Here is a 7,866-nt window from a genome sequence, read left to right as displayed (position 1 = left end):
GTTGTGAATGCTCACCTGAATGGGATATTCTCCGGATCCTTATTAGTATCCAGATTCTTTTAAAAGCCATTAAGAAACTACGGCCAGTATTTCATAATCCTATGCCTTCCTGGGATCTGCCTCTAGTTCTGAGAAAATTATGCCTTCAGCCTTTTGAGCCATTGTCATCTTCTTTTAAACACCTATCTTTCAAGACAGTATTCCTAATTGCTATAACAGCAGCAAGAAGAATCCATGAAATTCAGGCTCTGTTCTGTAAGGAACCATATATAAAATTCTACCAGAAGCAGTAATTTCCGGACCATGCCAGGTTTCCTGCCAAAGGTTGCCTCAGCTTCTAGCGTCAATCATGAAATCCTCCTCCAAGTGATTCGAGAAGAGGCTGAAGGAAATCTTCATCTACTGGATGTGAAGAGGGTGGTGTTGGAATATGTTAAAAGATCTTCCCCTTTCAGGTCTTCAGAGGGTTTATTTCTCCAGTTCCAAGGACCAAACAAAAGGAAAAAAGCAAGTAAGGCTTCCTTAGCTCATTGGATCAGAGATACCATCAGATTATGCTATAAAGCAGAAGGAATTCAATCTCCCTTGTCCTTACGAGCACATTCTACTCATTCTACAGCTGTTTCATGGGCAGAAAGATATAGTATTCCTCTGGATCTAATCTGCAAAGCCACAACCTATGCATCTCCAACTACTTTCATTAAGCACTACAGGCTGCATGTCGCAGTGTCAGAGGAGTCAGCCTATGGTCTGAGTGTTATACAAGCCGCCAGGAGCAGTTAAGATTTTCCCTCCCTTTATTTTCATATTGCTATGGTTTCCCCATATGTGTGCCGCCGTAGGATGCCCAGGAAGTGGGAAATTTATCTTACCTGAAATTTCCATTTCCTGTAGTCCGTAGACGGCACAAGGATCCCTCCCAATAAAGTTATATTGCTGCATTAAATTTTATGCCTTCTGTCGGTTTGTAGGGGCTTATATAGGGCCGGCCCTGCGGGGGGGTGGGGCATTAATCAATCTTTGTCTTTACTGCTAGTATCATACTCTTCTATGATCAAAATGGGAATTTCAGGTAAGATACATTTCCCACATATCTTCTTGTATATAGTGATATGGACCATGCTGGTATAACCTGGGTATATACTGTATATAATGATATATGTACAGCTGGTAAAAGTTATATATCTTCTTGTATATAGTGATATGGACCATGCTGGTATAACCTGGGTATATACTGTATATAATTATATATGTACAGCTGGTATAAGTTATATATTTTCTGTATATGGTGATATGGACCATGCTGATATAACCTGGGTATCTTCTTCTGTATATAATTATATATGTACAGCTGGTATAAGTTATATATCTTCTTGTATATAGTGATATGGACCATGCTGGTATAACCTGGGTATATACTGTATATAATCATATATGCACAGCTGGTATACGTTATATATCTTCTTGTATATAGTGATATGGCCCATGCTGGTGTAACCTGGGTATATACTGTATATAATTATATATGTACAGCTGGTATAAGTTATATAGCTCCTGTATATAGTGATGTGGATCATGCTGGTATAACCTGGGTATATACTGTATATAATTATATATGTACAGCTGGTATAAGTTATACATCTTCTGTATATAGTGATATGGATCATGCTGGTATAACCTGGATATATACTGTATATAATTATATATATATATATACAGCTGGTATAAGTTATATATCTTCTTGTATATAGTGATATGGACCATGCTGGTATAACCTGGGTATATACTGTATATAAATATATATGCACAGCTGGTATAAGTTATATATCTTCTTGTATATAGTGATATGGACCATGCTGGTATAACCTGGGTATATACTGTATATAATTATATATGTACAGCTGGTAGAAGTTATACATGAATCAGGCTGGTGTCCTCAGGGGGTGTATATTTTTAATGCCTGTTGCCCCCTCATGTTCTGATAAATCCACAGTGTGCTGCAGAATTTCTCTGTGAAACTAGAACATAAGGAGTGTAAATAACAGCTTCCTGCGGACAGAGAACATTCTCTACTGAAGAGTCGGGACCGTCTGCTGCTCTTCATAAGTCTGTGGCAGTCTGTACAGAGAAGCTGCATATTTATGATAGATAAATCATCCATCTGCTGCTGGACTGAGCAATAAATGTGATGAGATATAACATAGGACATGGGTTTATTGTTCCCTTACCAGCACAACAATGATGGGGTAGTTTTGCCCCTTGTGAGCTGGTACAAGCGGATTTTTTTTTAATAAAAAACAAACCTAAAACTAAACCGAATTAGCTCCCTCCTCTATAAAAAGATCACAACTCCTTAGTCACCAGTTTCCAATTTTTTTATTTTTTTTGTGGTAAAACTGACACTGCAGTTTTTGAGACAAAATCAAAACTGGATCCAGTAGGAAGGAGAAGTATGAGTCATTCCAATATTTTTCCTATTCTTATAAGCTTTGGCGCAAAACCTACAGTGGCAGTTTTCCTAAAAACTGGAAATCTAGCCTTAATGTATATATGAAAATCAAGCAAGGTCGAAGCGGTTGTGGTTAACCCAGCTCATGCAGAGGAGACAAGTCTCCTCCCAATCCCAGGGGAGAATCTGGTGTCTCAAGGCACTCAGCTTTCCCTGGATGTGACCAGTCTCTACTAGAAGTCTTCCAGAGTAATATCCACCAAGAAGGCATATGCGTGAATAAGACATTTTACGGACTGATCAAAAAAAAAAAAAAAAAAAAGGAACGTGGAGATTTCAAAAAGCTTTAACCTCTTAAGGACCCAGCCCATTTTCACCTTAAGGACCCGGCCATTTTATGCACATCTGACCACTGTCAATTTAAGCATTAAAAACTCTTGGATGCTTTTACTTTTCATTCTGATTCCAAGATTGTTTTTTGTTTTTTCATGACATATTCTACTTTATGTTAGTTGTAAAATTTTGTTGATACTTGGATAATTTCTTGGTGAAAAATTCCAAAATTTGATTAAAAAATGTGAACATTTTGCATTTTTTTACTTTGAAACTCTCTGCTTATAAGGAAAATGAACATCTCAAATAAATAAATGATATATTGATTCACATATACAATATGTCTACTTTATGTTGGCATCATAAAGTTGACATGTTTTTACTTTTGGAAGACATCAGAGGGCTTCAAAACTTCAGCAGCAATTTTCAAATTTTTCACAAAATTTTCAAAATCTGAATTTCCCAGGGACCAGTTCAGATTTGAAGTGGATTTCAGGGGGTCTTCATATTAGAAATACCCAATTATAAAAACTGCACCCCTCAAAGTATTCAAAATGACATTCAGAAAGTGTGTTAACCCTTTAAGTGTTCACAGGAATAGCAGCAAAGTGAAGGAGAAAATTCCAAATCTTCATTTTTACACTCGTATGTTGTTGTACACCCAGTTTTAAAATTTTAACAAGGGGTAAAAGGAGAGAAATCACCCTAAAATTTGTAACCCAATTTTTCTTGAGTAAGAAAATACCTCATATGTGTATGTCAAGTGCTCTGTGGGTGCACTACAAGGCTCAGAAGGGAAGGAGCAACAGTGGGATTCTAGAGTGAGTTTTTCTGAAATGTTTTTTGGGCGGCATGTCACATTTAGGAAGCCCCTATGGTGCCAGAACAGCAAAAAAAAAAAAAAAACACATGGCATACTATTTTGGAAATTACACGCCTCAGGGGAACGTAACAAGGGGTCCGCTGAGCCTTAACACCCCACAGGTGTTTGACGAATTTTCATTAAAGTTGGATGTGTAAACTAATTATTTTTTTCACAAAAATGCTGGATTTTCCCAAAATTTAACTTTTTTAAAAGGTGCAATAGGAGAAAATTTGTAACCCCATCTCTCCTGAGTATGGAAATACCCCATATGTGGACATCAAATGCTTTGTGGACAAATTACAATGCTCAGAAGAGAAGGAGTCACATTTGGCTTTTGGAAAGCAAATTTTGCTGAAATGGTTTTTGGGGGGCATGTCCCATTAAGGAAGCCCCTATGGTGCCAGAACAGCAAGTAAAAAAAACATGTGGCATACTATTTTGGAAACTACACCCCTCAAGGAATGTAACAAGGGGTACAGTGAGCCTTAACACCCCACAGGTGTTTGACGACTTTTCGTTAAAGTTGGATGTGTAAATGAAATTTACAACCTCATGGAAATACACCATGTGTGGACATCAAGTGCTCTGCTGGCGCACTACAATGCCCAGAAGGAACGCCATTGAGCTTTTGGAGAGAGAATTTGGTTGGAATAGAAGTCGGGGGCCTTGTGTATTTACAAAGCCCCACCATAGTGCCAGAACAGTCGACTGCCCCCACATGTGACCCCATTTTGGAAACTACACCCCTCACATAATTTAATAAGTGAGCATTTACACCCCACTGGCATTTGACCAGTTTTTGGAACAGTGGGTGAGCAAATAAAAAATTACACTTTTCATTTTCACGGACCACTGTTCAAAAAATCTGTCAAACACCTGTGGGGCGTAAATTCTCACTGTACCCCTTACTACATTATGTGAGGGGTGTAGTTTCCAAAATGGGGGTCACGTGGGGGGGGGGGGGGATCCATTGTTCTGGCCCTATGAGGAATTTGTAAACACACGTGGCCTTCAATTCCGGACACATTTTCTCGCCAAAAGCCCAATGGTGCTCCTCTTCTGAGCATTGTAGTTCGCCCACAGAGCACTTAACATCCACATATGGGGTATGTTCTTACTCAGAAGAAATGGGGATACAAATTATAGGGGGCTTTTTTTTCCTATTTCCCTTGTGAAAATGAAAAATTTAGGGTAACACCAGCATTTTAGTGAAAAAATTCTTTTTTATTTTGTTTTCCCATCCAACTTTAACGAAAATTTGTCAAACACCTGTGGGGTATTAAGGCTCACTATACCCCTTGTCACGTTCCGTGAGGGGTGTAGTTTCCAAAATGGGGTCATATGTGGGTATTTATTTTTTTTGCATTTATGTCAGAACCGCTGTAAAATCAGCCACCCCAGTGCAAATCGCCAATTTAGGCCTCAAATGTACATGGCGCTCTCACTCCTGAGCCTTGTTGTGCGCCCGCAGAGCATTTTACGTCCACAATGGGGTATTTCCATACTCAGGAGAAATTGTGTTACAAATTTTGGGGGTCTTTTTTTCCTTTTACCTCTTGTGAAAATAAAAAGTATGGGGCAACACCAGCATGTTAGTGTAAAATGTTTAATTTTTTTTACACTAACAGGCTGGTGTAGACCCCAACTTTACCTTTTCATAAGGGGTAAAAGGAGAAAAAGCCCCCCAAAATTTGTAACGCAATTTCTCCCGATTACAGAAATACCCCATATGTGGCCCTAAACTGTTTCCTTCAAATAAGACTGGGCTCCAAGTTGTGAGAGCACCATGCACATTTGAGGACTAAATTAGGGATTGCATAGGGGTGGACATAGGGGTATTTCATGCCAGTGATTCCAAAACAGGGTGCCTCCAGCTGTTGCTAAACCCCCAGCATGCCTGGACAGTCAGTGGCTGTCCGGAAATGCTGGGAGTTGTTGTTTTGCAACAGCTGGAGGCTCCGTTTAGGAAACACTGTCGTACGATACTTTTTCATTTTTATTGGGGGGGGGGGGGGGGGCAGTGTAAGGGGGTGTATATTTAGTATTTTACCTTTTATTATGTGTAGAGTAGTGTAGTGTTTTTAGGGTACATTCGCACTGGCAAGGGTTTACGTTGAGTTTCCCGCTAGGATTTTGCGCTGCGGCGGAAAATTTGCCGCAGCTCAAACTTGAAGCAGGAAACTCACTGTAAACCCGCCCGTGTGAATGTACCCTGTACATTCACATGGGGGACAAACCTCCACCTGTTGCAAAACTACAACTCCCAACATGTACCGACAGACCGTGAATGCTGGGAGTTGTACTTTTGCAACAGCTGGAGGCACACTGGTTGGAAAACGTTCAGTTAAGTTCTGTTATCTAACTTAGTATTTTCCAACCAGTGTGCCTCCAGCTGTTGCAAAACTACAACTCCCAGCATGTACTGATCGCCGAAGGGCATGCTGGGAGATGTAGTTATACAACAGCTTGAGGTACGCAACTACAACTCCCAGCATAGCGTGACAGCCGTTTGCTGTTCGTGCATGCTGGTAGTTGTAGTTTTGCAAGATTTAGAGGGACACTGTTTAGAAACCACCGCACAGTGATCTCCAAACTGTGGCCCTCCAGATGTTTCAAAACTACAAATCCCAGCATGCCCAAACAGCTGTCTGGGCATGCTAAGAGTTGTAGTTTTGCAACATCTGGAGGGTTACAGTTTAGAGACCACTGTATAGTGGTCTCCAAACTGTAGCCCTCCAGATGTTGCTAGGCAACTCACCGGCTTCCGTAGTCTGCAGCACACCGCACGTCATCACAGCAGCTGATCGCCGCCGTTGGTAAGTGAACCTCCAGCGCTGGTCACAGACTGTTCCACCATTCTGCGATCGCCTACATGGGGGGGTCCCCCTGGGCATTTGCATGGGATGCCTGCTGATAGATATCAGCAGTCATCCCGGTCCGGTACAGGTACGCCCTGGGTCCTTAAGGGGTTAATTTACTGCCCCAGCCCGATATCGTGGAGGTGGGGTACTTCCTATTTGCCTTCTGCCTTTGTTTGTCAGTACAGACAAAGCAACATGTAGGTGAATTTCTGACTCAGGCTGGGTCCACACTACGTTTTGTCCCATACGGGAGCGCATACGGCAGGAGGGAGCTAAAAGCTCGCGCTCCCGTATGTAACCGTATGCGCTCCCGTATGTCATTCATTTCAATGAGCCGACCGGAGTGAAACGTTCGGTCCGGTCGGCTCATTTTTGCGCCGTATGCGCTTTTACAACCGGACCTAAAACCGTGGTTGACCACGGTTTTAGGTCCGGTTGTAAAAGCGCATACGGCGCAAAAATGAGCCGACCGGACCGAACGTTTCACTCCGGTCGGCTCATTGAAATGAATGACATACGGGAGCGCATACGGTTACATACGGGAGCGCGAGCTTTTAGCTCCCTCCTGCCGTATGCGCTCCCGTATGGGACAAAACGTAGTGTGGACCCAGCCTTAGAGATAGCAGGCAACCGCAGACCAGACTAAAGAAGCAGTTAACCGTGAAAAGGATGTCAGCTACTCCTACAGTCTCTCAGCCTAGCACTTGCCACTGTTTGCACCTTTGGGGATGCTTTTAAAGAATATGGAAATAAGTTGGATGTTTTACCTTTAGTGGGGTGAGTGCTGCCTGCATTTTTTTTTCTACTAGTTATTTTTCATACATCTATTTATACCTGCCTGTTTGATCAATGGGAGTTTTCTAATACAGTCTGTGCAATGGTGCCTGCCCAAACCTCTCTCTCCATGTAAGTCCATGTAAGGGTGGGTTCACACCACGTTTTTTGCAATACAGTTCCCGTATACGGTTTGAGCGTCAAAACCGTATGGAACCGTATTGCATTGACTTTGTATTGCAAACCGTATGTTAACCGTATCATGCGGTTGCATACGTTTTGTATCCGTTACAGTTAAAAGCGTTTAATTTCCCGTACTTCAAACCATAGTCTACTACGGTTTGAAGTCCGTTTGAAAAAACGTATTTAAACCGCATCCGTTTTTTATATAATGGTGGTTTATGAGAACCGTATTCAACCGGATACACTTACGGTTACATCCGGTTTTCACAATACGGTTTACGAATCTGCACATGCGCAGTTGGCTCCGAAAGTTCCACCAGCTTCTAGAATCTTCTATCTTAGTGTAAAACCGTATGCAACCATATATTCGTTTTTTATTATAATACGGCTTTTAACCGGAA

The sequence above is a fragment of the Hyla sarda genome, chromosome 6 (assembly GCF_029499605.1).
Source record: "Hyla sarda isolate aHylSar1 chromosome 6, aHylSar1.hap1, whole genome shotgun sequence".
NCBI classification, from domain to species: domain Eukaryota; kingdom Metazoa; phylum Chordata; class Amphibia; order Anura; family Hylidae; genus Hyla; species Hyla sarda.
This window is presented reverse-complemented; position numbering follows the sequence as displayed.